Raw genomic sequence first — 26370 nt, 5'->3', positions numbered from 1 at the left:
TTATCGCAAATCAAAAATAGTTATGTGGATACCCATTACACAGGCCAACGATGAAAAAATATTTTTACTGAAAATATCTTTCTCATGTTTTTTAGGTTACTGAATCCAAATATGATGCTTAAAAAGCTGTATCACCCACCATTTATTCACGTTTCATAATTACATTTATGAAGTCAAGCAACATTTTTAGAATTTAACAGATTTTTTATAGTTACAATAAAATTGAAAAACTAGGTCTAACGAGCCCATACCGACTCCATACCTATCTAGGTGTATTTAATGAACGAAGATGATGTTGGTAGTACTGCTGAAACACATGCTAAACAGCTGATGTTTAGTTTTGTTCCAACCTAACCTCAGTTTCACGTTTCCGTTTCCTGTATGTACATGTGCTCAGTGCAAGTCCTAATCGCGGTTGTAAAAAGTCTGCTGACAGTTTTTGTTATATTTGTATTGAGTTTGTTATTAAAAAAACCAAAGAAACATTACAGACTTTGTAAAAAAGGTTTATCTAGCATACTTTGGAACTAAATTTGGAGATCAAGATAAATCTTGGGCGCCGCATAAGATTTGTTATGTATGTGTTGAAGACCTTACAAAAGTGTCAAAAAAGAGAAAAAACACTTCAAATTTGCTGTTCCTATGATATGGAGAGAACCAAGAAATCATTCCGATGACTTTTGCAGTGTTGATATTACTGGTCATAACTCTAAAAACAAGAAGGTAATAAGCTACCCTAACCTTCCGTCCGCTATCCAACCAGTAGAGCACGGTGTATATTTGCCGGTCCTTGAACCACCAGAGGACTTAAATTCTATTGTAACAGAAGAATTTTTTGATGTATAGTCGGAGTTAGACGAAAACGTTGAAGAATTTCAATGTGTTTCAGAAAATGTAGAGCTTAAATTGTTTACTCAGGTCGAGCTTAACAACTGAGTTAGGGATCTGGGCTTAACGAAAGAAAAACTGAACTGCTTGGCTCTAGGCTAAAAGAAAAGAACTTGTTGGAGGCTGGAACTAGCGTTCATGTGTATAGGAAGAGAGTACAGCAATTTTTAAAGTGTTTTGAACAAGAGGGTGATTTGGTGTACTGTAATGAGTGAGTTTGGAATTGAGTACAAAAAAGAAGACTGGAGGCTGTTTATTGATTCATCCAAAAATAGTTTAAAGGCTGTTTTACTACACAACGGTAACGTGTATGCTTCTGTACCTGTCGGTTATTACGTACATATGAAAGAGAGCTACGAAAATCTAGAAAATGTGTTAGATAAAATAGGTTATTCTGCACATGGTTGGATGTTATATGGTGGTTTTATCAATTTCCCATGTTTCCTATGTGAATGGGACAATGGAGCTAGGAATCAATATTGGTGCAAAAAGAACTGGCCTACTAGAGAGTCCTTAAAGCCTGGCGAAAAGAACATTCTACTCAAAAACCTTGTAGACCCAAAAAACGCGCTCCTACCACCACAACATTTTAAGTTAGGCCTCATAAAACAGTATGTAAAGGCTTTGCCTAAAGACGGGCCTTGTTTCAAATATCTCTGTCAGAAATTTCTTCACCTTTCAGAAGCTAAATTGAAAGAAGGCGTCTTTACCGGACCTGATATTAAAAAAATGATGTTTGACGTTAACCTCGAAAACAAAATGACCTCAAATGAAAAAGATGCATGGGTATCCTTCAAGCAAGTTGTCACCAAGTTTTTGGGAAATTAAAAAACGACCCAGAATATATGTCTATTGTTGCCAACATGCTAAAAAAGTTTGAAGAGTTAGAATGTTTGATAAGCCTGAAAGTTAACTTTTTGAATAGCCACTTCGATTATTTCCCGGACAATTTAGGAAATGTTAGTGAGGAGCAAGGTGAGCGTTTTCACCAGGATGTTAAAGTGATGGAAAAACGTTACCAGGGCCGTTGGAACACCAACATGATGGAGGATTACTGTTGATCACTTCACCGGGAAGTTCAGCAAGCGAATCATCGCAGAAAAAGTTACACAAGAAGTTTCAAAGAAAAAAGGGAAAGAAAATAAAGACAAATTCCAGTTGAAAAGTAAACTCTGTATTATCACACCACATTACTATACTGTAAATACAAACGATTTTTCATTGATTTCCCTATATACCGTACAGGGGTATAGATTATGATAAAATACATATTGCTTGGAAACTATGGGTGATACAAAAAAACTAAGACCAGATTTGGATTCAGAAAATAAAAATCTATAATAATCAGTTATTAAAATAAAAAAAGTTTTCAAACAAAAGTTTTTTGTTGGCCTGTGCTATTAAACTACAGAATGTATAGAAAGTGTCCTCTCAAACGAAGACTACAGGCATTATATGTAGAGATGCAACATCGTTCTGAAAAAAAAACGATATTTTAAATCATCGATGTGTAGAAATATCTTTGATAAGAGCGATATATCGATGTTTAAATCGATGTTTTATTTTTTACCAAGATGCTTAATTTATTCATTAGCATTAACACATTTAATTACATCAAAACACAATCCAAATATTTATTTTAAATTTAACAATCTTGAAACAGAGCTAAGGAAAAGAAGCTTAGATAATCTAAAAATCTACTTCATTGCTGAGAGAACAATCGCTCACTTGGGGCGAGACTGGGCAACGATGGGAAGATAGATTGCGACTTTGGTAAGTTTTGGAAATAGAGATTTCAAATCGTCCTTTATTGGTGTTACAGGAGATGAAAGGTACATCTGCACCTCGGTTTCGCTGTTGGAGCCTGATTTTATGTAATCCTTGTGAATCTTTGAAGAACACTCAGTTGGTGGGGATCTTCTTTAAACAAAACATCAACAACTTTCAAGAATATGAGATTACTCTTTCATATTGAAAAATTCACAGACAATCCTCAATTACTCAATTATATTAATAACTATAAACTAAAAGCGCTCGAAGATCCTCTTCATCCTTCCCCAAAAGGTCCTTTTTATACATTTAGTTCACTTAATATAGCACTATGCCTTATTAGTCATACCCAAATACTTAAAATCTTTCAGTCTTTGGAATTGCCATCTCCTCAGAATGATCTTCCTTTGATTATGAGTCCTTCTCTTAATTATCAACATTTACTTTGTTTGTTGACATTCACCTGCAACCCCTTTTCTATCAACTGCAGTACAAGTGTCTTTAGGTGTTTCTCATCCTTCGTCAGTGGTGCCAAGTCATCAGCATATCTTACTATCAGCGTCCTGCTTTGAGATAACGTCTTTTTCATCTCTATTTCATCTCCATCTTGTTTATCGTTGTTTTTGCCAGTTTAATAAGCTTTGAGGAGATCCCTTATTGACAAATGTTCAAGGAGTGTTCTCTTATATATATATATATATATATATATATATATATATATATATATATATATATATATATATATATATATATTCTTTTCTTCACGTATTGTGGCACAGTAGTCATTTCTCTAGTATTCGAGTTTTTGAAAAAATTAAGTTTTTATCGCTCTCCCACTCCATTCGATAAAACTCCAGTTTCATTGCTAAATCGTTCTCTATCTACCTACATTCTAAAATCGAATCGATTCCTGCTTGGTTATATTTTTATTAAATATAAATTCAGTTTCTTTATATGCTAGAACATAAGTTACTTTTTATTCAAACCTATTCTACCTACTCGTTCCTCTAGTAATTTCCATCTGTGTTCTCGTTTCCTTCATTTTATTTTTCTTTTTGTACCAGTTGAGTCTTTTACTTCAAACTTCAATCTGGCAGCTATAGAACTTCCACCACGTGTACTTGAAGGTCCTTGAAGCTATTAAACGCAGGTTGAAGCTAGCGAGTACAACCAAACTCTAAAAGCAGTAGCTAACAGAAAGAAATTAACCTTTATGTGGCTACTAGGCCACCAGGGAATACCATGTAATGAGGAAGCATGAAAACCTTTACAAAAAAAGCAACAGAGAGTGACTAAAGTGCCAAACTGACACTTTTTCGCTCATGATAATATGGTAATATTGTGACGCAATATAAAGTACCAAAAACAATATGGAGTTAACGAAGTTATATGGGCTCAGGTCAAAGAAAACGTTACTTAAAACATGTCAGCTAGATCTAGCAGCTTTCTGCAAAGTGATAATCGACATTTACAGGAAAATGCTGTAAAACATATGGAGATCCTGGATGATGTGAAGTCTTGATAAATTAAATGATGAAATTGCGGAATTTCTAGTAGTTTAAACGTGTTCAACATTTATGTGATTCGTATAGTTATTTGCAACTGAAGTATTATACGTTTTAACGAACGCACGTCACTGAACTTTTACCATGGATTCATTATAATAATTTTATTATGCTTTTATTAGAGCGAACTGAAAAGGAAAATTTGAAAACATGTGAAGTCCTACCAAAATGTGTTTGTTACCATGAAATTAATTCAAGCCTACGATATATGACTTTTTCCAGATTTGCATTTATAATAAAGGTGTTTAGCTGCGAGTGAAAACAGGAGAGACTTACAGATAACAAAGGTATTTACTTAAATGGAATTCAAATTAGCTTTCTAATAAATTCTTTTGTATATCATTATAAAAGAACGTAGCAACTGGTTTGATTTGAAATTTTTTTCAACTTATTATGTTTGCTTTTTCCGAAGCTTTGATGCTCTAGCTTTGTATACCTAAAGAATACAAATCAATGAGAGATATGCGATTGAAATATATTAGTACATCACTCATTCAGACATTAACAATGTAAAATATTATTCAAATATCTATAACGATTTATAATATATGAGAATTAGGCGTTATTCTATGGAAAATTTTCAAAAACTACTGAATATTTCACACTGAATTTTCGTAAGTAAATTTATAAGTTACAAGTATAAATTAAGATCACATAACTTTGTTTATTTCGAACAAAGTTTGAAGTTCATAACATAACATTACAATAAATTATTAGAAAAAATTGCTCTTGAAGAAAAGCATAAGGTAAAAATAGTTACAGCAGATATTCAAAACATTATCCGTTTACTTCAATATATACCAAAAATTAAGCGATATCAACTTTCTAGTTCAGAATCAGAAGAAGAACTCCAATTAGTATAAAAACAAACCTCAAGATAATCGTAGTGTTACGAACTCGTCTACGACATGGACCGTAAAGCCGGTACTGTTCTGTTATGATGAAAGAGTCTAATGATTGACGAATGCGTCAGACAGTGTGAATGTGAGTGTTAGTGAAGGTGTGGAAGGAAGTTTATTTTCAGTCTCTGAAGACGATAACTTGGTTATCGAAGCGCGCGTCAGATAGTGTAGTTGTGAGTGTTGGTGTAGTGGTTCGGTATACATATCACCAACGGTTCCAAAAAGTTATTTTCGGGGTAATTTTGTTCTAATATTGAATGACTTCTTTTGGTGTGGTCGTTGTTCTCAGTCATCATTGCTCGTGTTAAGCTCTGAATACCTTCTAACTGTGTTTTCGTCTATTTCAGAATTCCAGAGGGGTGCGTTAAAATGAGCGTGGCATAGGATTGATTGCCTGCATTTAATTCGAACTTCTTATATGATTTTTCTATATTTGTGTATTGATCGTGGATTCTAGTCGCCTGAAATCCTAAGTTTCCCAATTTCCCATAGCCTATATGATATTTCAAGTGGTTAGTAATATATTTTCACCTATGATAACGCCTTTCTCAATATGTAGAGTTATTTCAATTTTGGATAAAATATTAGATATCAAATGTTAATTTTGAAAGTTTCCTAGTGGAGTGGAAAGGCCTGACGGCATTTTGCAAATTTCATCCGTTACTAATCTAGGTTCTACTAATTTTATTTTTATAAATAAGATACGTTTTTGAGTTGTTCTAAATAGATGAAACGATTATTATGTCCATACAACATTAGGTATAGTTCTTCCAACATCAATTGCAGATTATAAAAACCCTTGCCGACAATTTTGTTTAATCTACCATAGGTATAGATACCTCATTTTATAAATTTGTCATTTTTATGAATACTGTTACAAAATATGTATCTTTATCGCGAAAGTATTCGTTAAAAGGCAATCAAACCATTATAAACTGAAAGGCATTATACGCCATTATTTAGACAGATTGCCTTAATTATAATCCTACTTAGAACTTGGACAAAAATCATTATTATACTTCATTAACTTGCTACAACTGAATATGAAATTATAAAACGTATATAGACGAGTAAAATATACCTGCCTGTGAGGGCGTTTGGTTTAAACAGGGTACCAGACGTGAACTGAGTCCTTTTTGTACCCCATTCGTCTATTAGAACTTCGGTAATATTTTATCTGACGCAAATAATCTTGTTTCCATCTTGTTTCTAAACTACGTATAAAATCTTGAATAGCTTTGTCAACTGATTTCAGTTTTTCTTTACATGTTTTTTGGTTTTGTGAATGATCCACAGCAACTCCTTTCGTGACTACTCGATAAATGGAAAATTTATTTACTCTAGTTAATTCAGCAATTCTCATTCTGATCGCATTTTATATATTCGAATATATTCTTTCACAGGTATGTCAATAAATCAGTGAAACGAAGCGGTTGTTATATTTGTTAACGCTCGTTTAACATATCCCTCTGACTGCGCCGCTTGACTTTTCACACTCACTCGCAAGTTTTGAGAGTTTAAGTGTATTCCAGATAATATAAACTGAACAACTAAAAAGGTTGAATATACAATGTGTACCAAAAGTTTTAATGGCGTATACAATGTTCGGTGATTACAAGATATACTGATTCAGCAATTATTATTCCCTTAATTAACAACAGCAACTCAATGTGTAGTGGTTTTCTTCTTGAAACAATGACATACTATATTTTGAAATATTACAATTCGAACCAAACGAACAATTTACTGTGATAGAATGTGGAAGGGCGATATTCAATCGACGCCATAAAAACACTAATCTTAGACAACAGATCTGCAATAAGAGCAATAACCACCGATAAAACATTCTACATGAAGCGATGATGATGACTAGAAGAACCAGCTCGCTTAGGTGCTCGATAGCTCAAGCAACGAGGCTTATAGCTCTCTTACCAAACTGGAATTGGCAAAATCACCAGTGGGACCACTTAATATAATTAAAAGCAATTATATAACGTAGATGAGCCTTCTTCATGTCTTAACAATCAACTGTTACGTTTAAATACGACAGATAACTGGTCTTTCAATCGGACATGGTTGTCTAAAACGTCATCATCATGCTTTAGATATGGAATGCTGCTGGTGCATCGAGGAGCAAGGTACAACTGCAGACCACGTCTTGGTGAGTACCCAGCATTTAATGTGCGACGTTCAAATTAACGGACAAACCTTATAGATAGCCAAGTGACGTTATAACGTTCAAGCTAAGGTGTCTGGTTAGCTTTATCAAAGATATCTGCTTTTTGCAGTTTAAAGAGGGACACAAAGGGCCTGTGAGTGTATTTTGAGTGAATAAATATCCTATTGCTGTTTTTATCAAAATATTTTGATATATTAGATGCAACTTTAATTGCAACGGAAGTCTAACTTCTTTACATATAGTAGTTGTAGCTAATGATTTGCTCCTTATCTCATAGTTGAGTGACAAAACTAATATTCCTTTTTTTTATAACGAGAACTCGTACATTTTCTCCTATTTGGAACTGCAATGTTAAATTCAATGTTTGTTATTTATTCATTATCAAATTGATCGAATAAACAATTGGAACTAACCACCAGTACGATAGTCTTCGTCCAAGGAGATATCTTCTAATGTTTTTTTTATGATATCGCTGAGTATTTTTTGAACCATTCCGAATTCGATTCCTCTTCCTTCTGGAGGTTTCAGAATCTTAGTAGTTACTGACTCTCTTCACAAGAAAATACAAGATACCTAAGTTCACCGCACCAAATTTGCACTTTTTTGTAAAAGGATGTGAAGGAGGGAATAAAAAAAGGAATCAACGCTTTCTACACCAGTAGAAAGATGTTTGGTCTAAAATGGGGACTATCACCAAAGGTAATAATCGATTATTAACACTTATAAAGCCTAATCTGAGTAGTTTGGTAGAAATCTATGATAAAGAAATACATAAGAATAATCTCATAAAAATGCAGAGGATAGCAGCATTGGGAATCATTGGAGAGGTACTACACAAGTAGCAATAAGCCTGCAGCCTACAAAATTGCTCATAAAAGGTGTAGCCTTAAAAGATGCCTCCTTGCTTTCACACAAAAAAAATCATAAAGGATGAAGGAATCTCAATCTTCTAAGTAGCTCTATAACAAAAAATCGAAAAGAAGCCGGTATGTTTTCCAAGAAACTGACATCCAAAAGTCGTACAGATTATAAACTGGGTGTAATATCCTTCAAAAGGAAAGCTACGCTATAAAGAAGGCTATCAAACTATCTACTAAAAGTGAAAATTGCGAATATATATTGAAAAACAATAATCAATATAGACAGGTTTAAAAATGATAAAATCCAAAGGGTAAATGAGCTGTCGTGAGGCACTATCTTGGATTCATGACACTGAAGTAAACCTCAGTTGGATAGCTGGATACTATGAAGTGAAAGAGCAAGAACAAATAGGTTTATTAAAAGTAAGACGAATTGAAAGGATGCCCAAGAGAAAGTAAGAGATGTTATTGACCCAAGAATCAGAGCCAATCATCAGATCATATGGTCAAGAGAATGTATGATATCCAGAGCGATTTGTTCAAGTATCAATGAAGACAAAAAATAATGGGCTCACGGAACACTCAATCCAGAAGACCATTGATATGATCATGGGATATTGTACTGGGAAAAAGGGTGGTAGAGAGGTTAGTTAGTAAACGAAGTTTCCAAATCGTGTGGAAAAATACGGGTAACAGAATGGGCGTCAGGCCTCCGAGTAAATTACGACCAATCTAGATCGAGGTTGACCATACTAACCTAACCTAAACGAATAAACTTACCCGATAGAGTCCGTAGAGTAATATTGAAGTTGTCAATATTCCAAGTGACGAGAGAATTAGAAGAATGACGGTAAATGCCATTGAAGCTGAAAAATTGGAAACATATACAGTTAAAAGTATGATACGGTCAGTTCTTTTTACTATTTTAATGAAGGAGATAATGGTAGAGACCTAAGATTTAATGGAAATAAATGCTTCATTTTCAATCCAATTTTTTGCATAGGAACTGGACTTAGAAACAGACCAGATGCGATTTTGAGATATTAAATGCTTTTTCTAAATACATATATATAAAAAATAGCGACTGTGTCCACTTTTCTGATTTTGTATAGAAGAATGGAAGGACAAACGCATGAGCTTGATATGTCGAATATATGGAATAGATTCAAATGTAATATAATGTTCACACTACTCGAACTACCTGAATGTATTTTTATTATACAGATTATAAAAAAATAAATGTTCTATGTCACATCAACCAAGTAATACCAAGCGGTTTGAGAAACGCGCTTTTTATTCAATTTAGTTCGCTTTAATTTCTTTTTTATTATTCTTAAGATATTTATTCAAATTATCCGTTGACAGTATTCATCTGTGAGTTAAAGTTTATTATTATAACATTCATGCTGAAATTAGAGACACGGATGAAGCTTCATTCGAGTCATTTCTTTAGAAATGTCCGCATCTCTATGGTTAAAATTACTACTACTAACACATATTATATGCCATCTCAATATTTTTTGACTTATTTCTAGCAGATTTTAAATTGAAGTATGAAGAAGTAGAAGGGAAAGTTATTTATACAGAGGAATCGAAGTGAATTTTTAAATTAATGACATAATAAACACATAAGATTAATGAAAGGTGGAAATTATAGCTTCAAAACAATATTCTATTGAAATTTTCTGAAACGAATTTTATATTTACATCTACTTTTATGAATGGTATGGAAGACAATTTATTTTCGTTATTTACTAACACGATCTTACAATTTCTTGACAGAAACGTCCGTTCTAGAGCCTCATTCTATGTTATATTTATTTGTCTGTTGATTTTTCATTCTGAGTAAAATTATCGTATATAATTAGGAATAATGTATTTTTTTTTAATGTAAAAAACAAGCACCACCGAGAGTAAACGTAAACGAGACATGCTTTGGTAGCTGATTCCAAAGGCGTGTCTGTTCTGAGCTATTGGTTCCGTATCTTGCTCCTCCTATTCCACTAACAACTTACAGGACAGTTCTATGTTCATAATTCTTAATCGAAGTTCTGGGCGTTTGCAGACGAGCTCGTTCGTTCATGTGCCACGTCTGCCTGTCGAGTAGATCTTGCAAAAACTGCTCTATGCGGAAGAGCTTTTGCTGTGATAATATCGGTAAAATAGAGTCACGTCGACGACTTTCATTCTTTGCTCTAAGCTGTCCAAGTTTCTGGTCAACTTTGGATCGCCTATAAGTCGAACCGCTCTCTTCTGTATTGAGTCGAGTGTCTTCAGAGTATGTTTGGGAGCCGAACTCCAAATATGCGAGTAATATTCTAAAGATGGACGAATCTGGACCTTGTAGAGAATTGGAAGCTGTTGCGAAGTATACAGCGTTTTGTTCTTAAATAGGGCTGTTCTTCTTCAAAGCTGAGTGGTTATTGATAACATTATTAAAAAAATTAACCTCAGCATCCTGTAGAAATAACGAGACTTGTGATGACACACATTTTATTTTGATATTATGTATATTCATTCAATATAAATCCCTCCTCTATCCCTATATCGCTCTATGCGTATCTTCCATTGTTCGAAATGGTGCAGGAAGTATTTTTGTGTCAGTTCCTTTTTTCCTTTCACAGCTTCAACATACTCAAATCTTGTTCCTGTTAATTCAGATTTGATTCATCATACGTTAATATCTTTTCTAATAAGTTTGAGTTATTTTTAATCGCATTCAAAGGGTCGATACAAATATTGTCCGAGCTTCTTGTTGTTCACAGTTTTCGCATGTTAAATTTTTATGTAAAATTTGCAGAAACATACCTTGTCAATTCTTATAGATTTAGCGATTGCCGACGGTCATACCTAACAAAATTACCTACTTTTTGGATATTTTCATCCGCTTTTGACATGGAATGGCGACCCTAACGTGAATCATATTCAACATATTCTAAGCTATCTTGAAAACGCTTTAATTACTTAAAAACAAGTGGATAAGACAAAAATCCATTGCCATATACACAATAATCCTTTGCTCTATTATTAAGTCAATCAAAACAAGAAAAACAGCCTCTAGACAAACGGAAGCCACGGCTACACTGGTTTGTCTATAGACCCAATAGGCATCGCATTCGAAAGAGTAGTCTTCAGGCTTACCGCTGACAGTCGTTAGCCTTTGGCGTATGCGTACTTTTTCTGTAAGAGTGCTAAAAATATACTTTGAAAATTACTTTTGTATTTTTTGGAGACAACCTTATTTTGCTTTATTCGTAAATACAAATAATACTGGTTTACACTGTGTTACTCACTTTCTGAGGTAGTATCGTGATCGATAAAGGACATCTCCGGTTTACTGATGTTCTGAAAGTATTTCAGTTCTTCGTGAAGCATGAAAGATGAATGAGCTGCGTTCAAAGTGTAGTAAAACTGAAATAAAAAATTCATCATTATTAAACAAAATTTTTGACGAGTTTGAATATTGTCTTGACATGAAGTTTCGACGAGATGTAGGTATATAAGCAGCGGAGCCATTATACAAGAATGGTGTCAATTAAATAAATATATTAAAAAAAAAACTGAGAAAATACGGTTTTAAAGCACATCAAAATAAAAAGTTGGAAAACATTTTTTTCAAATAAGCTTAAAACAATAATGAATGAAAAATTATTATTATTGTGAAAAAAGCGTGGGGCGCTTTGCTCCATAGCATACCATTGGAAAATTACCAGAAAAGATTGCTCAGTACCTGGGTCTACCTTGAAGGATACACAGGACATTGTTTCAGAAGCTCATCAGCGTCTCTTATGGTAGACTCAGGAGAGGACATTCTGAAAATAAAGCAGCACGATGGATGGAGATCCAACAGTGTAGACTTGAAAAAATCGACAGAACGTTGTATCAGTTATATTAAAAATACAGCTATGAGCATTATGAGCATTATTAATTTGAAGTGAAGAAGAAGTTACACTGATATATAGAAATAACATCGTCTATAGTTTTATTAGTACTCATTGGATTATTGATGGAGTCGTGAACATTTACAATGTCGAACTAGTTGTTCCCGTTAAAATTTTCACTGCGGAATCCATTTTGTTTTTTATTGAGTCATCTAAGTAACCCTCCGCAACTGTGTTGGATTTCCACCCACCGTGCTTCTTTAGTTGAATTATATCACCACCGGAATCCACTAATAGAGACGCCAAAGAGCGTCGAAATGTATGCTCTGTGTAATTTTTTGATTTAGGTAAATACAAATATGTTGCGATAAGCGAGGGAATTTTTGAAAAGATATTGATACCTACAACTTGGGTCTTGCATTTTCCATTTCTATACTGCAAAAAGAAATGATCTGTTTTGATATTTTTTATAAATGTTTACCAAGTTTAATCAATTGTCAGATATTTCATCAATAGCATTAAATCGACGTTGAACATGAGTTTTTTTAACAAGTATTGTGCTAATAAAACATTTCCGGTATTATTCTAACTATCGTTATACTTCATTTTATATAATTCCTCCCTCCGCAGAGCTCCTGCGATTCCGAATATTGAAGCAAGTTGAAAGATGTTACAAATAATATCTAAGCTTACATTAACATTTTTTGCTGTCGCACCTTATGATGAGATAATGATCGTCTGGAGCCTGCAATAGAAACTTCAAATATGCAATGAGTTTCGAGTATTTACTGATATCTACGTCGTTATTTAGCATTAGGATGTCCTTCAATTTTGAATAAGTCGACCAAAGTGTTAAAGACTTCCACATTTTGGATTTAGTATCAAAGTAAGCTAGTAACACTCTTTTTGTGGAGCTGTTTATGCCTTTTTTAGTAGGCCAGTCGATAAAAGAATTATATTCCTTTAAATCACGTTCCTTGCATTTCTCATGGAGAAATTGCCGAATCAACAACATTTTCTGGTGTGCAGTATAAACTTTCTTCATTATTACTCTTCATCATTAATAAAAATAGTACACTCCTTTTAATTAGACACAAAACGGATTTTCTGGAATGAAGAAATGAAAGCGAAATTAAATGAACCGCTACGGTACTTTGTTTCGCGCTTTTTGACCGATTCAAAAATTACATTCCTTTTGAATGGAAATGAAAAAAAAAGTGATTATAACGGACGTAGAAAAAATATATTTTAATACTTAATTTTAGTTGCTTTCCTTTTATGGATGATTATCGATTGAGCTTATGAGAGATTATATTTAATTTAATGAACATATTTGCCTTTTTATAACTTCTATTCATCAATCGGCATATATACAATTACGTGAATAATTTCAGTCGCTTTGAATTAGAAATCATGATATTAATATCCTATCGCAAATAATCATTAAACGTCTATAATTGTTCTAGTTATCGAATCAATAACTCAATTTGAATTGTGACATAATATTGTTTATTGAACAGGAAAACACAGATTGCTATTATACATTTCACTCGTGTACGTTGAGTTACAACAGAACCAAGGAGTATGATTATATTTCGTCATAAGAGTACATCAGCAACAGCCCTGGGATATTAGTATACATTGACGTTTGTCGGGACTAATTAACAAGCAAAACATTACCATCATCAGGGGGAATTAATTAGTGCTAAGACGAAAACAGACGTCGAAAATTTGGGGGGATATGGGAGGGGATCAATTTGTCCCTAGCCTGGACCATTTCTAAGAAAGTCGTCTCAGCATACGTTTCATAATCAAGCAATATTGACAAATAAAGGAGAATCATGCGCGGAAAATTTGGGAGAAGAAATTAAAAAAATAGGAAGTGTTTTATGAATAATGTGGATAGCTAGTTCATTCAAAAACTGTTAATGCAGTTTGTCAAAATTTAAAATCTCTTGCTGAACATTTTCATCAAGCCGCAATTGATAAAACTCGTTCAAAAACTAATCAGAGTGTATACATTCGTCTAAAAAAATACATCATGTCTAAACAGTTTATAATTAACTTGGCATTAATGTAACATTTTGTATGAACTTTCCATCTTGTCTGAAGCGTTACAGAACAGAAGTGTAACGATAGTATATGCGGACAAACTAATCCGTCGAACTATTCGCAATGTGGAAAAATTATTATTATTAACAGAAATCAATTCCTTGTAAGTCTCATTAATAATATGACTAGAAGACTACATACAGAAAATACTTTGATAAGTGAATTTCGAGTACTAGATCCGACGGAGTGGCCAGCAGATATTGAAATTGGCTATGGAGAAAATGAAATCCAGTCATTATGCACCAGATTTAATTTAACATCATCAATGCGTTAAGAGATTATATTGATGCTGGAGGCAAAGTAATTCCTGAAGATGTAGAAATCTTAATTGGATACATAAATATTGTACCTTGCAGTTCGGCATAGTGTGAGCGCGGAATCAGTAATATGAATATTATTTTAAATGAACAAAGAAATAGAATATTAATTGAAAATCTAGCAAATCTTTTATTTATAAAAATGAATGGCCCTCCACAACAATTATTTAAACCAGATGATTATATAAAAACTTGGTTAAGGTCTCATTGTTCAGCGGCTGACAAAAAAACAAGGGAAATTCAACCACAAGATCCTGAACATAATCCTATTTGGAATATTTTATAAAAACCATTGGTGCTTTCATGTATTGTTAAAAATATTTATGCAATATTGTTTGAGTATTATTATTGTAATATATATATATATATATATATATATATATATATATATATATATATATATATATATATGTGTGTGTGTGTGTGTGTGTGTGTATACAAAATGGGTTTCATAATGATTTTCGTTTGCTTTCGTTTTTATGCTATATACAAGGCCGATCCTGACAACGGGCGAAAATTGGGGGAAATCTCCCTCCCCCCGTCGTTAAATTTGGGACATGAGACTGCACAGAGCGGTCGCCTAACCAGGATCGACCAGAACTATATACGCGTTCTGGTAAAAAAAATTAGCACAACACCACTGATTTTTATCCCAAAAAAGTTTCAAAGCAAGTTCTCCCTTTGCTCTTGAAACAGTACATGAAACCTACTAAAAGCGGCTTCAAAATTTGAGCCATATCAAAACAAAGGATATTCTTTGACAACTTTTTATGTACAATTGATTTATTAATCAATTTGCTGCAAAAAGATACATTTGCCTGCGGCACTTTTGGGGTGAATAGAAAGCAGAAAAATGTGATTCTGATTTTGTGGTAGATAAGAATACTGGGATTTCTATGTGCAAATGGCGTGATCGAGGGAAAAAGTCTGTTGTTGTAGTTATCTCACTTCATGATCCTTCCGTATAAGTTGATGTTGACAGGACTAACAAAGGGAGTAAAAGAGAAAGTGGTGTGTTGTGCCCGTAACCTATTGCTGAATATAATAAATTAATTAGTGGTGTCGATTTGTTCGACCAATATTTATTATCTTACTCCATTTTGTGGAAAAGTAGACCTTGGTGGCTAAAAATTTTTATGTATATAAATAATTGCACATTAGTTGCCATTTAATAGCACCAAACTTATTAATATTTACATTTAATTTCCATAATAACATAATATCTGTCTTATAACTAAATTTGTGATCAATGGTTTACTACGGATGAAGAAATTAAAAAGTTGGAAAGCTGCAAATTTGTTATCTTCAATTTCGTTCTAAATAAATAATTAATTACGAAGGATGTTGTGGGTTGAGGAATCGAAATGAAATTTTTTAATTGCCAATGTTTCTATCCTTCATTTGATCTTTATCAAGGCGCTAAAAATATAAAGTACATTATAACTCAAACATTGAGGAAGTTAAACAAGTAATTTAAATTGTGAATTAAAAAGTAAAACAATGATCAGAATATTTCAGTATGATAATATAAATGGGATACATTGGATAAGAGACAAAAATTTAGGTAAACTATATAACCTAAACAATTAATAAAATTTTTATATAAACAAAAGAATAAGTAGAAATAGGATCATTTAGAGAAACTCATACTCATACATAAATAAATATAAATAAATGCCTTTTAGAGGTTAATGAAAAGATTTCCAATTCACAATTCAAATTTCTCAATGTTTGAGTTATAATGTACCTTATATTTTGAGCCTTGATTAAGATCAAATCAAGGATCGAAACGTTGGCAATTTAAAAACCCTTACAGTTCTATTTCGAGTCTCCAACTCTCAACACCATTCGTAATTTCGTACCAAGGAAGGACAAGAATTATTATTAATATTGAACAATTTCTGTTCAAATTATCGATTTTTTCGAATTAGTGAGTATTATACATTTTGTTAAATAAGATCACCTTATATTTTTTTTCAATGGCTACATTCGATTTTTTAAGGTAGCAAAAGTTAATTTCTCCCCAAATTATGTCAATCTTTAATTGACATTATTAACAAACTACCAAGTTTTTATTACTAAAATTGTGGCAGAACTTAAATATTAATGTTTTGCTTCATGGATTATAGTAAAAAAATTATTCAATCCAATCATATAGCATTTTAAAAATTAGGGGAAATCATTTTTATTAAAAATTCATATATAGTGCACAAAACATCAATGGCTGCTACAAAAAAAAAGGTATGACTCACTGTTCCGGTCACAACTGGTTAATGAACCGGTGGGTACTTTTTGTAGCAGAAAACGTATGGGCGTAAAATAGCGGGCCGCTCGATATCTACTGAAAATGTGATAAGGAAAACTAATGTTGGTAGTCATTTACTTACATCACGAAGCGTAAAAAGATCTAAGATTACGTGTACTGAGTATAATGTGGGCCTTTGTTTGAGGTTTTTTGCCCCATTTCATAAAAATAATTGATTTTGAATTTAGCTACTGTTTTTTTTTATTTCCTTTTTTTCTACATAAAGATAATGGACTCAAGTTTAGGCATTTTCTGCTTTATTTGTTTTTTGTAGATTGTCAATAAACCCGTTGAAAAACTTTTCTTAGTGCTTTATTTAAAAAAATATATAAGTGGCAAAAATAGAAGCCACCAAACAATAGATGCTATTAAGATATCATAACGATCAGTGGCACATTACCCATTAAAGGGTTAATAAGACTTGGGAAAAGTTCATTTGAATGCACTTTTGGTGAGGAAATGCGGCACCCAACGCCATAGAATATCATTATATGGCAAATACATTCATTTGATATGCCCATAGCAGTGTCTATCTCTCTAACCTCAATCCAAAGGTCGTCTGGGGGCATTTGGTAAACCTGTTCGATGTTATCGCAGGTTTTGACCCTTTATAACGCTCGTCGTCTAACTCCTCTCTCAATTTCCTAGGCGTATAGCTTTTCAAAAGCAAAAATTCAATGACAGTTTAATACTCAATTTTCTCCATTTCCAGAAAAATCTTTACGACTCACTTATACGATGGTCAAACAGAAAATAAGCGTTTTATATGTATAAAGTATATTGATGAGTTCTATAACATATTTAGGTTGAGGACGAAAAATTTTTATGCAATCTTTGTTAATTATTGTGTAGTTGCTTTGCTATTGATCTTTTTATCAGATTGCATTGCCGAGATCTATGGAACGATAGAATTTGAATATGCAATAATAATTACCGCGACGATATCTGTGTAACCACAAAATTTAGACTTAAGGTACCTCGTAGTGTAATCTGAAAGTTTAGAGAATTCATGAACTAATACACAGTATTCACAAAATTCATAATTGCAGTTACTACACTTCTCAAGACTACCTCATATGGTAACCATGCAACTCCTGTTGAAATATGGTTTTTCTTTTTACTTTGGTGAAAAATTCAGTGTTTCTATACTGTAAATTTACCCTGTATATATCACGGTTTTTATGCGCGTCCTTTCTATAAAAAATGTGATCGTCTTCCAATATTTACTTTCTCTATTTACAGCTCTCTTATTTAGTTCTATATTGTCGTAACGCATTTTCCTTGCTCCACCCTTTGCAAACAATGTCCCAGTTTCCATTGAACTGAATAAGGGGTATTTTCCATTTAGATTGGAACACTGTCTATTATTAAGCAAGAATTATTGTTTTATTATCTTTATATTTGATGATTATAAACACTTGTATAGAAAACTAATATAAATCTTCTCTTTGTAAAGATAATAATCTCCCTTTTAATTATAGATGGAATTTTATCCTCAGCTTATAACCAATCAAGACATGAAAAATTGTGAAAACTCATAGAAAATAAGCATAGAGAGGAACTCGCTTTAATACGATGACTGATAGTTAAATTTTGATATATGGGAACCCTGATGTCAAAACCGACATTGTCGTCGTAAAGTTTGACATTTATTTGACATCAACTCACTTCCATTCATCTTGGTCAAAAGATGGAATCAAATCGCAAACATTTTCGTGCAATGATTTCCATGACTTGAACGTGGATTAAACCAACAACAGTGTACCGATCAACTTGCTTCAACGTTTGTTGGTGAAGCATTAACTCGAGCAACAGTGTTATGCTGGTTTTCCGAATTCAATTGTGTTCGCACTTCGCTACAGGATTAATTTCGTGGAGTTCATTAAAAATCAGCTGATGTACCAGCAAACGTCAATGCTGTGCGTAGAATGATATTGCAAAATCGTCATGTGACATACCGTGAGATTTCATCATACTGTATGTCACGACGAGTTTCCATTAAAGCAGCTTGAAATGGTCAAGTAGCAGTACATCAGTATTTGTAATCCAAAACATCAGCGAAACCAATCACAGAAGACGAATCATTCTCCACCATGACAACGCGAGTTCTCACACATCAGTTTGGGCAAAAATGTTTGTAAACAGTCAAAGCATCGAATTGATGGATTGCGGATACGCCGTACAGCCTTTATTTGCGAGGTCAAAGTTTTTCTACACCTCAATCAGAATGGCGATTCGGTAATTGGTTCAAACGTATTCAAATATTTGTTTTTATTTGTCTATCTGAAAACTAGAGGATGGTTAAACAAAAAAAGGTTAATTAACAGAGTATAGAAATCTGCATATTCTCATTTCCAAGATTCATTTATTGATTTTGATGAAATATTTCTAATATATATCTAAATATTCTGTTCCTGTCATTATTATATTCGACAACAGACGTAGGTCTTGAATTAGAATTCAATATATTCGCAAATAGACTGAATAGACAAGAAATAATTTCCCTAGAGTTTGGAGAGATTCCGAACAAATTTCAAACTCCACCGAAGCCGTCATTATTCTGATTTGCATTCATCAAACGAAATGATATGATTAGATACAGTGAATAGAACTATCAACATTTTTTTTTCAATTCACTTGCCAAGTATTGATACGCAAATTTTAGTTAACATGATGGTCAAAAACATCAATTATATACGGAAAGTTTGAAAATTACTTGTCACATTTCGTACTTCATCTAAATATTCCCATTTTCGTACAAAATTGTTTCATTCTCTATTTGAAGATTCCCAAAGGGCTAAATACTTGGATTGCATAGTCATCGATCTCAATGAATAACGAGACCACCATCTTCTCTTACCACAAACACCCAAATCGAATACTTTCTATCGACCTTCTTGAATATGCATCCACTCTTCATGGATGTACACGGGTAATTGTGTGATAAATCGTCACATATGGGGTAGTGGTTTGGAGTACTAGAGTTCCGAATACCGCCAAGAACAATGTCTCAGGTGTCCTGGGATATGTCTCAGAATAATGCATCAAAAAAGAGCAAAAAAGAACAGAAATGCCATTAAATGGTATACGGATGGACAAAAAATAGTAGATAGAACTGAAGTAGGAGCGTACGGACCCAGAACCAAACACTCTGAAAGCCTGGGCAACACACCAAGCATTTTTCAAGCAGAAATCTATATAATTGAAAAATGTGTTTAATCTGGAGAGGAACTAACGCAAACAGATCATCCTGTCTGATAGCTAAATAGCAATTGAAGCTTCAACCTCCAATATCGTAAAATCCAAACCCGGGACACACCGTAGTGAAGGGAAATGAAATATATGATAAGGTCGCTAAAAAGGAGGCAGATAAGCCTTTCATGGGACCTGAACCGTTCTGTGGAAATGGAAAAGAAGATAGATTAGGAGCGAAACCAATTATTGGGACAAACTAAATGGGCTGAGACAAGCAAAGACTCTTCTGGGAAACTATAACCAGAAAAGATTTACTGAATGAATCAACCTTAATAAGAGCAATCTACAGATACTAACAGAAGTTCTATTGGGGCACTATCGCCTCAATAAACACCACATTCTCTAGAAGTGTAAGTCTATGATACTCTGTACGTAAATGTATTCATCTATATGTTTATTCTGTATTTTTTGAATGTAATAAAAACTGCCAATTGTCTCATTTTTTTTGTTTCATTCGTATCAATCAATATGATCGTGATTGTTTTGGTTGATACAACTCATACATTGGACTGTTTCGAAAGATTTGGATTTCAAATTTGTATTTGAAGTATGCCATCAAAAGCAGGAAAGAAACTGTTGTTTCATGTACGTTTAGTAGTGGTCACGAACCAAGAGATGGTGCTGAAACGAAAACTCGAGTTCAGTGGCCAAAATTATGCGAATAAATTTATCCACATTGTGATCTGAGAATGAGTATAAATTTTGATCATTTTCCGAATTCGCCGATGAGTACAACGTATACAAAGATTCTAAAATCAGTGAATAAGATATAGAAAACCTCACAAGAGTTTACCAAAAGGTTTGATGATATTGTATATTACATTTTATTTATGAAGAAACAATATTATGGGATTCCACTATGTCTCAAACCCATTATAATAAAAAATGCATATCTATATCAAGCGTAATAAATTTATCAATACTGGCTAGATTCAATCAATCTAGCCAGTTCATTTATACGAGCTACTAAAGTTTTAAAGAAGACAAATAAGCACAAATATTTATTGAAATTGCTTTATTGTTTTTAAAATATTCTTTAAACTAAACCCAAACTAAAAAATGTGGTTTGAATGCATCAACCCCTTCTTCAGGTGTAGAAAAAAAGATAAAAAAATTATTAGGTGCCAAACAAAGATAATACGGCGGATGACCTATCAATTCGATGTTTCGACTGTTCAAAAATGATTTTGTTTGAACTGGTGTGTGCCAGCTCGTATTGTCGTTTTGGGAATGCGTTTGGATTCCCTGTTTTTATCAAACACTTTTGGCAAACAAATGATGGTGTACTGTTCAGAATTGAACTTTTCACGTTGCTTTGCTTTGTAGTTATTCCCAAAAAACAGGCGACCATTTGCTTCGAAATGCTCCGTGCTAACCATCGATGTTTTTGAATTCCGCAACACGATGGTTCGAGATGGCGTTTCATCACCCGAAGTCAAAGCGAGTTGATTGTTGGTTTAATCCACGTCGGAAGTCATATAAAATTATCGCAAGAAAATGTTCGTGATTTAATTTAATTTTTTTTATCAAGATGTATGTTACAAGTATCTGTGAGCAACTCAAATATGACAACATTTTCTGAGTACGTTCACCATTCGAAATATATACAATTTACACAACATTCTACCAACAACAACTTGAATTTGAGTTTGAATATCTACTGCTTTTATGTCAAAAACAATTTCCAAACCTTTTCGTCACAATTAAATTTTTTTTTAAAGCAGTTCACTCCCTAGATAGATGTAGCTCATCGTTTTGCTTGTTTTGAACAATAGTACATATCGATCGAGGTGTCGTCGGTGACAATGCAATAGAGTAGAATTATACTCGAAAGCAGCATAATTTTTTTTGTTTTTGTTTCAAATTGTCTAAAATTTAAAAGAGAATCGAATGAAGCATAATAACTGTAATTTAAGATGTAAATTAGTCATTGGATTTCCATTTCTCATCTATTCATAGATGTATAACTATATTTTCGGAGTTAGGATACAAATTTCCTACTCATTAATGCAAATCAGATTTTTTTGAAAATATTCTTCACATTCGACTCCTTGTCTGGGTGTCCGCTGGGAAGGTATACTACTTTGTTTTGCCGCCATTTTGTAAAAATAAACAACAAGACTCACTATTTATCGTGTTGTGAATGATTTCGAAAAAAGTGGGATTGGATTTAGCGACTAGGCCCAAGCATGGACCGCAACGTACTGCAAGATCGGCTGAAAACACTACTGCTGTTCAAGAAAGTGTTCAAAACAACCCATCAACATCAATTCGACGCCGTGCTCAGGAGCTTGGTTTTCAAAGAACAAATTTGGCTAAAATTTTGCAAATGTTTTTGCATTTGTTTCCATTTAAGATTCAGTTGACACAAGAGCTACTTCCAGAAGACCATTTACGCGCTCCGTACATAAACCAATAGGATGTTACAGCTCGCCCATGCCAACATTTCCATTAGAATGAATATGTGAATAAACAGAGTCGATTATTGGTAATGGAAATCCCTCAAATTATTAATCACTCACTTTTGCATCCATTAAAAGTGACAGTCTGGTGTGCAATTTGATCAGGAGGAATCATTGGACCTTTTCTTTGAAACTGTCAATGATTGAATCATGATATGATTGAAAACTTTTTAACGCCACGACTGCATGCTTTGAGCTTGATTAACATGTGGTATCAACAAGAGGGTGCTACATAGTAGAGCCAGGATTACTGCGAGACCTTTTTCCACAACAAGTTATTTCGAGAAATGGTAATGTTGACTGGTCCTCACCGTCGCCTGATTTGACTGCTTCGGACTTCTTTTTGTGGGGATATCTGAAAAGCAAGGTTCATGCAAACAAACCAGAAACGCTCAAGGAACTCGAACAAAATATGCGCGATGACATTAATGAAAAAAGGGGCGAAATGTGTGAGAATGTAATGAAAAATGTGCTCAAAAGGGATCGCATTTGTGAGGCTAACAGACTCGGACATTTATCTGATATTTGATTTCATACATAATTTCCGACATTAAATAAAACATTTATCAATATACGATCCATTCTCTTTCATTTAATCAAAAATTATAAGCAAACAAAGCGGACACCCTGTTCAATTTTGGATGACCAGGGCGTTAATCATCGCCGGTGTTCGAGTGGTCACATATTTATTACAAAAATTAGCCAAAAATGATAGATTTTTTTGATATACAGTCCCAATAACACTTTATTAATCCAAGCTTTCATTTTAACGTGTTTTATCAAAAAGGAAACATTTTAATTTCTTGAAAATGCAAATTTTCAATTTACTCTTTTTCATCATCCATCAAATTGATTGATCTACCTCTTTTTGTACGAGTAACAACCCAAAATCAACATATAAGAGGAAATTCAACAACACAAAATTTTTATGAAAATAGGGACGTTGAAAAATATCCATGAAAAGGAAAGCTAACGATATAAAATTAAATTCTGCATAACATCTTGAAGCTCCTTTCATTATTATCATTTTCCACATAAAGATTTAGAAATGAATATTTAAACAGTAAAAAATATTAATGAATTGACTGGTTAAATGTTTCAAAATTATCGAATATAAATAAGCTATTCAAGGTTCTGCAATATAACGATCTTTACAGCACATAAGTAGATGGAATTATATTTTTATCCCTATTTGAAGTGAATATATTGATTGCTATATCCACGGTATTAAAGTTTAACAGGTGAAAAGAGTTAGGGCATACACTATCGGTCAAAAAAATATTTTCAAGAACATATATAGATAAATATATAGTAAAAATGAAATTACAGTCTGAAACTATTACATATTTAAATGTTTTAATCATCGATGTAACCCCCTTTTGCTTTTATTATTTCGGTGCACAATTTTGACATTCTCTGTAACAATTTTGACAAATAATCGTCGTCCATTTGGTTCCATTGATTTTTCAGGATATTCCAAAGATTTCAAGGAGAAGTAGGACACTGTTTTTTGACATTCTTCTTTCCCAATTCCTTCAAATACTCTTTGCACAGCTTCAAGGAATGCTTGGAATTGTTGTCATGCTGGAAGATAAGTTTTCTGCCCATCGGGCGCTGGTCAAAACCTACTACATTGTCTTTCAATTTTTTCTTTAGCCTTTTTTTTCAAAAACCTTTTAATTTTTACTACGTCTCTAAACGCCCTTTCTCCAAAACATTCTCAAATCATCACTGAGCATTCCATAAAACTCTCTTCCACCCTTCATAAGTTCAATTTTTATGTTTTTTAGCCCACTGTAATTTCTTAATTTTATTTTGACGTCTTAAACGAGTTTTCTTAACTGCCAGCCATCCAAAAGGTTCAGCTTCTCTCAGTCTCCTTTTCACTGTTCCTATCCGTATCATGTTCAAGGTATGAACCTATCATATCGAGGATATGCAGACTCTTTAGAAAAACCAAATCGTTCTCGGAATTCTCCATTGGAGTAAATGTCAAAGGGATCTCTCCTATCACGAACTAAATGTTCTATAGGTGCATCCAATAAATAATAAATTTAATCCATGTTAAGCACAAAAAGAGTCTGTCAGGAAAGAAGAGAAGGCTCAATCATACATGACCACAATTGATTTTCGTAAACATACTCCAACGAGTTGGTATAGTTCTTCCAATATCAATATCAGATTATAAAAACCCTTGACGACAATTTTTGTATTCGTTAAAAGTCAATCGAATCATTATAAATTGGACGGAATTATTTAGACAGATACACTTAATTGTGATCCTACTTGGAACTTGGGAAAAAATCATCGTTAACTTGCTACAACTGAATATTAAATTATAAAACGTAAAAAGACGAGTAAAATTTACCTGCCTGTAAGGGAGTTTGGCTTAAACAGGGTGCCAGATGTGAGCTGCGCACTTTTTTGTATTCCATTCGTTTTGAAGTTGAGTAGGTTTGTCAACTGATTTCAGTTTTTCTTTACATGTTTTTTGGTTTTGTGAATGATCAGATTGCAGAATATTTTCCTTTTTTAATCATTCGAATATATTTAAAACAACTTGCTGTTTTTGTATATCTAAATCTTTATCATTAAATTCACACCTGTCTTTATTCCTACTACACTGTGCGTTGTCTTCATTCGCCTATGGTCTAAAGAACGCTATTTTTATATTTATTTAAAGAAATGTATGAATTAAATAATTCACGCCACTGTTTATCGCAGACTGTCTAGCAGGAATATTTCAAAGAAATTGTGTACATATGCCTTCCGACAGCTTCGGCTAACAGAAATGCATTTATGTTCACGATTCGATGTTTTCATTGCTAAACAGTGCAGATGATGAGTCCAAGTGGACTGACGGTTTGTTTGGATATTTAAAAAACCTCTAACCTAAAGCAACTAAAGTCTCCAACAAGTAGTAGGCAAATCTCCTGCTTGGCGCTCGTCGCCATCAGAGAGCTAATTTAATACTAGACTAGCTATCACTTGCATTTTTGACGAATTTGTATAAATGTGTTGTTGGAATTTTTTTAATTGAAAAAATAACACTTGTGATCTATTGGGATGTAAGCACAGTTACAGCAAAATGATGATTTATTCGAGTAGATTAACCTTCGGTTTCAAGATGTTCTAGTCATTTAATTATACGTCTATAAATTTGTGACTGAAATACTATAAAAGTAAAAAAAGTTTATTTAGAAATATATTGAGAATTTATCATTATTACACTATTAAGTGGTGTTTAGTTATGATAATAATGGTAAAGGGGGAAACCGAAGACGCAATTAGCGATTTTGCTTCTTTTCAGAAATGCATTTTATACGCGCAAAGAATTTTAACGAGCTGATTTACTTTGAAGGATGATGAGCAACAGAAGCGGTTGCTACTAGGTCTCTCTTCATTACATCGCTGTATAATTAGGGAAAAACGAATCTCAATTTGGAACCAAGCTGTGAACACGACAAATATTTTTTTAGAAATTACGAAAGATTTGCAGAATAATATGAAAAGAAATATCTACTATCTATTAACTATCATAAATTTACAATTTGATCACGTGTGACTTATTTGACTATTTCTAGAACCAAGTGACTGGTTAAATATTTTTTAATCAAGAGAATAAGGAGGAAATTGAAAAATATCAATTTAATCTAGGAAGGTATCCCAAATTTGATTCAGTATTAGTTCGAGACGAACAAAAATGTTCTGGAATAATTTTGATGGAGCATGGAGATGAAAGTGAGTGGTCCAATTAAACTGATGAGAATTATGCAAGTAAATTGTTATCACAAGATTTTGAGGGCAGTTAAAGGCGTAAAACAGCTTAGAAATTGGTTTTCCGATCATAATCATGATTATAGATTATCTTGTA

General features: G+C 33.1%; 1 protein-coding gene across 1 annotated transcript in view; it reads right to left on the bottom strand.

The window, feature by feature from the left end:
- Positions 1–8944: 8944 nt before the first annotated feature.
- LOC130893919 (N-acetylgalactosamine kinase) overlaps positions 8945–26370 on the bottom strand; it is a 108060-nt gene continuing 90634 nt past the window's right edge. Inside the window, exons 8-9 of the transcript XR_009059266.1 lie at positions 11458–11575; positions 8945–9030 (exon numbers count right to left, since the gene is read on the bottom strand). The gene's annotated coding sequence lies outside the window, so the exon portion shown is untranslated. The remainder of the gene's footprint in view (positions 9031–11457; positions 11576–26370) is intronic.

Source organism: Diorhabda carinulata, chromosome 5, assembly GCF_026250575.1.
Source record: "Diorhabda carinulata isolate Delta chromosome 5, icDioCari1.1, whole genome shotgun sequence".
Taxonomy (NCBI): Eukaryota; Metazoa; Arthropoda; class Insecta; order Coleoptera; family Chrysomelidae; genus Diorhabda; species Diorhabda carinulata.
Note: the sequence above shows the minus strand (reverse complement) of the source record. Positions and strands in the feature narration are given on the sequence as shown.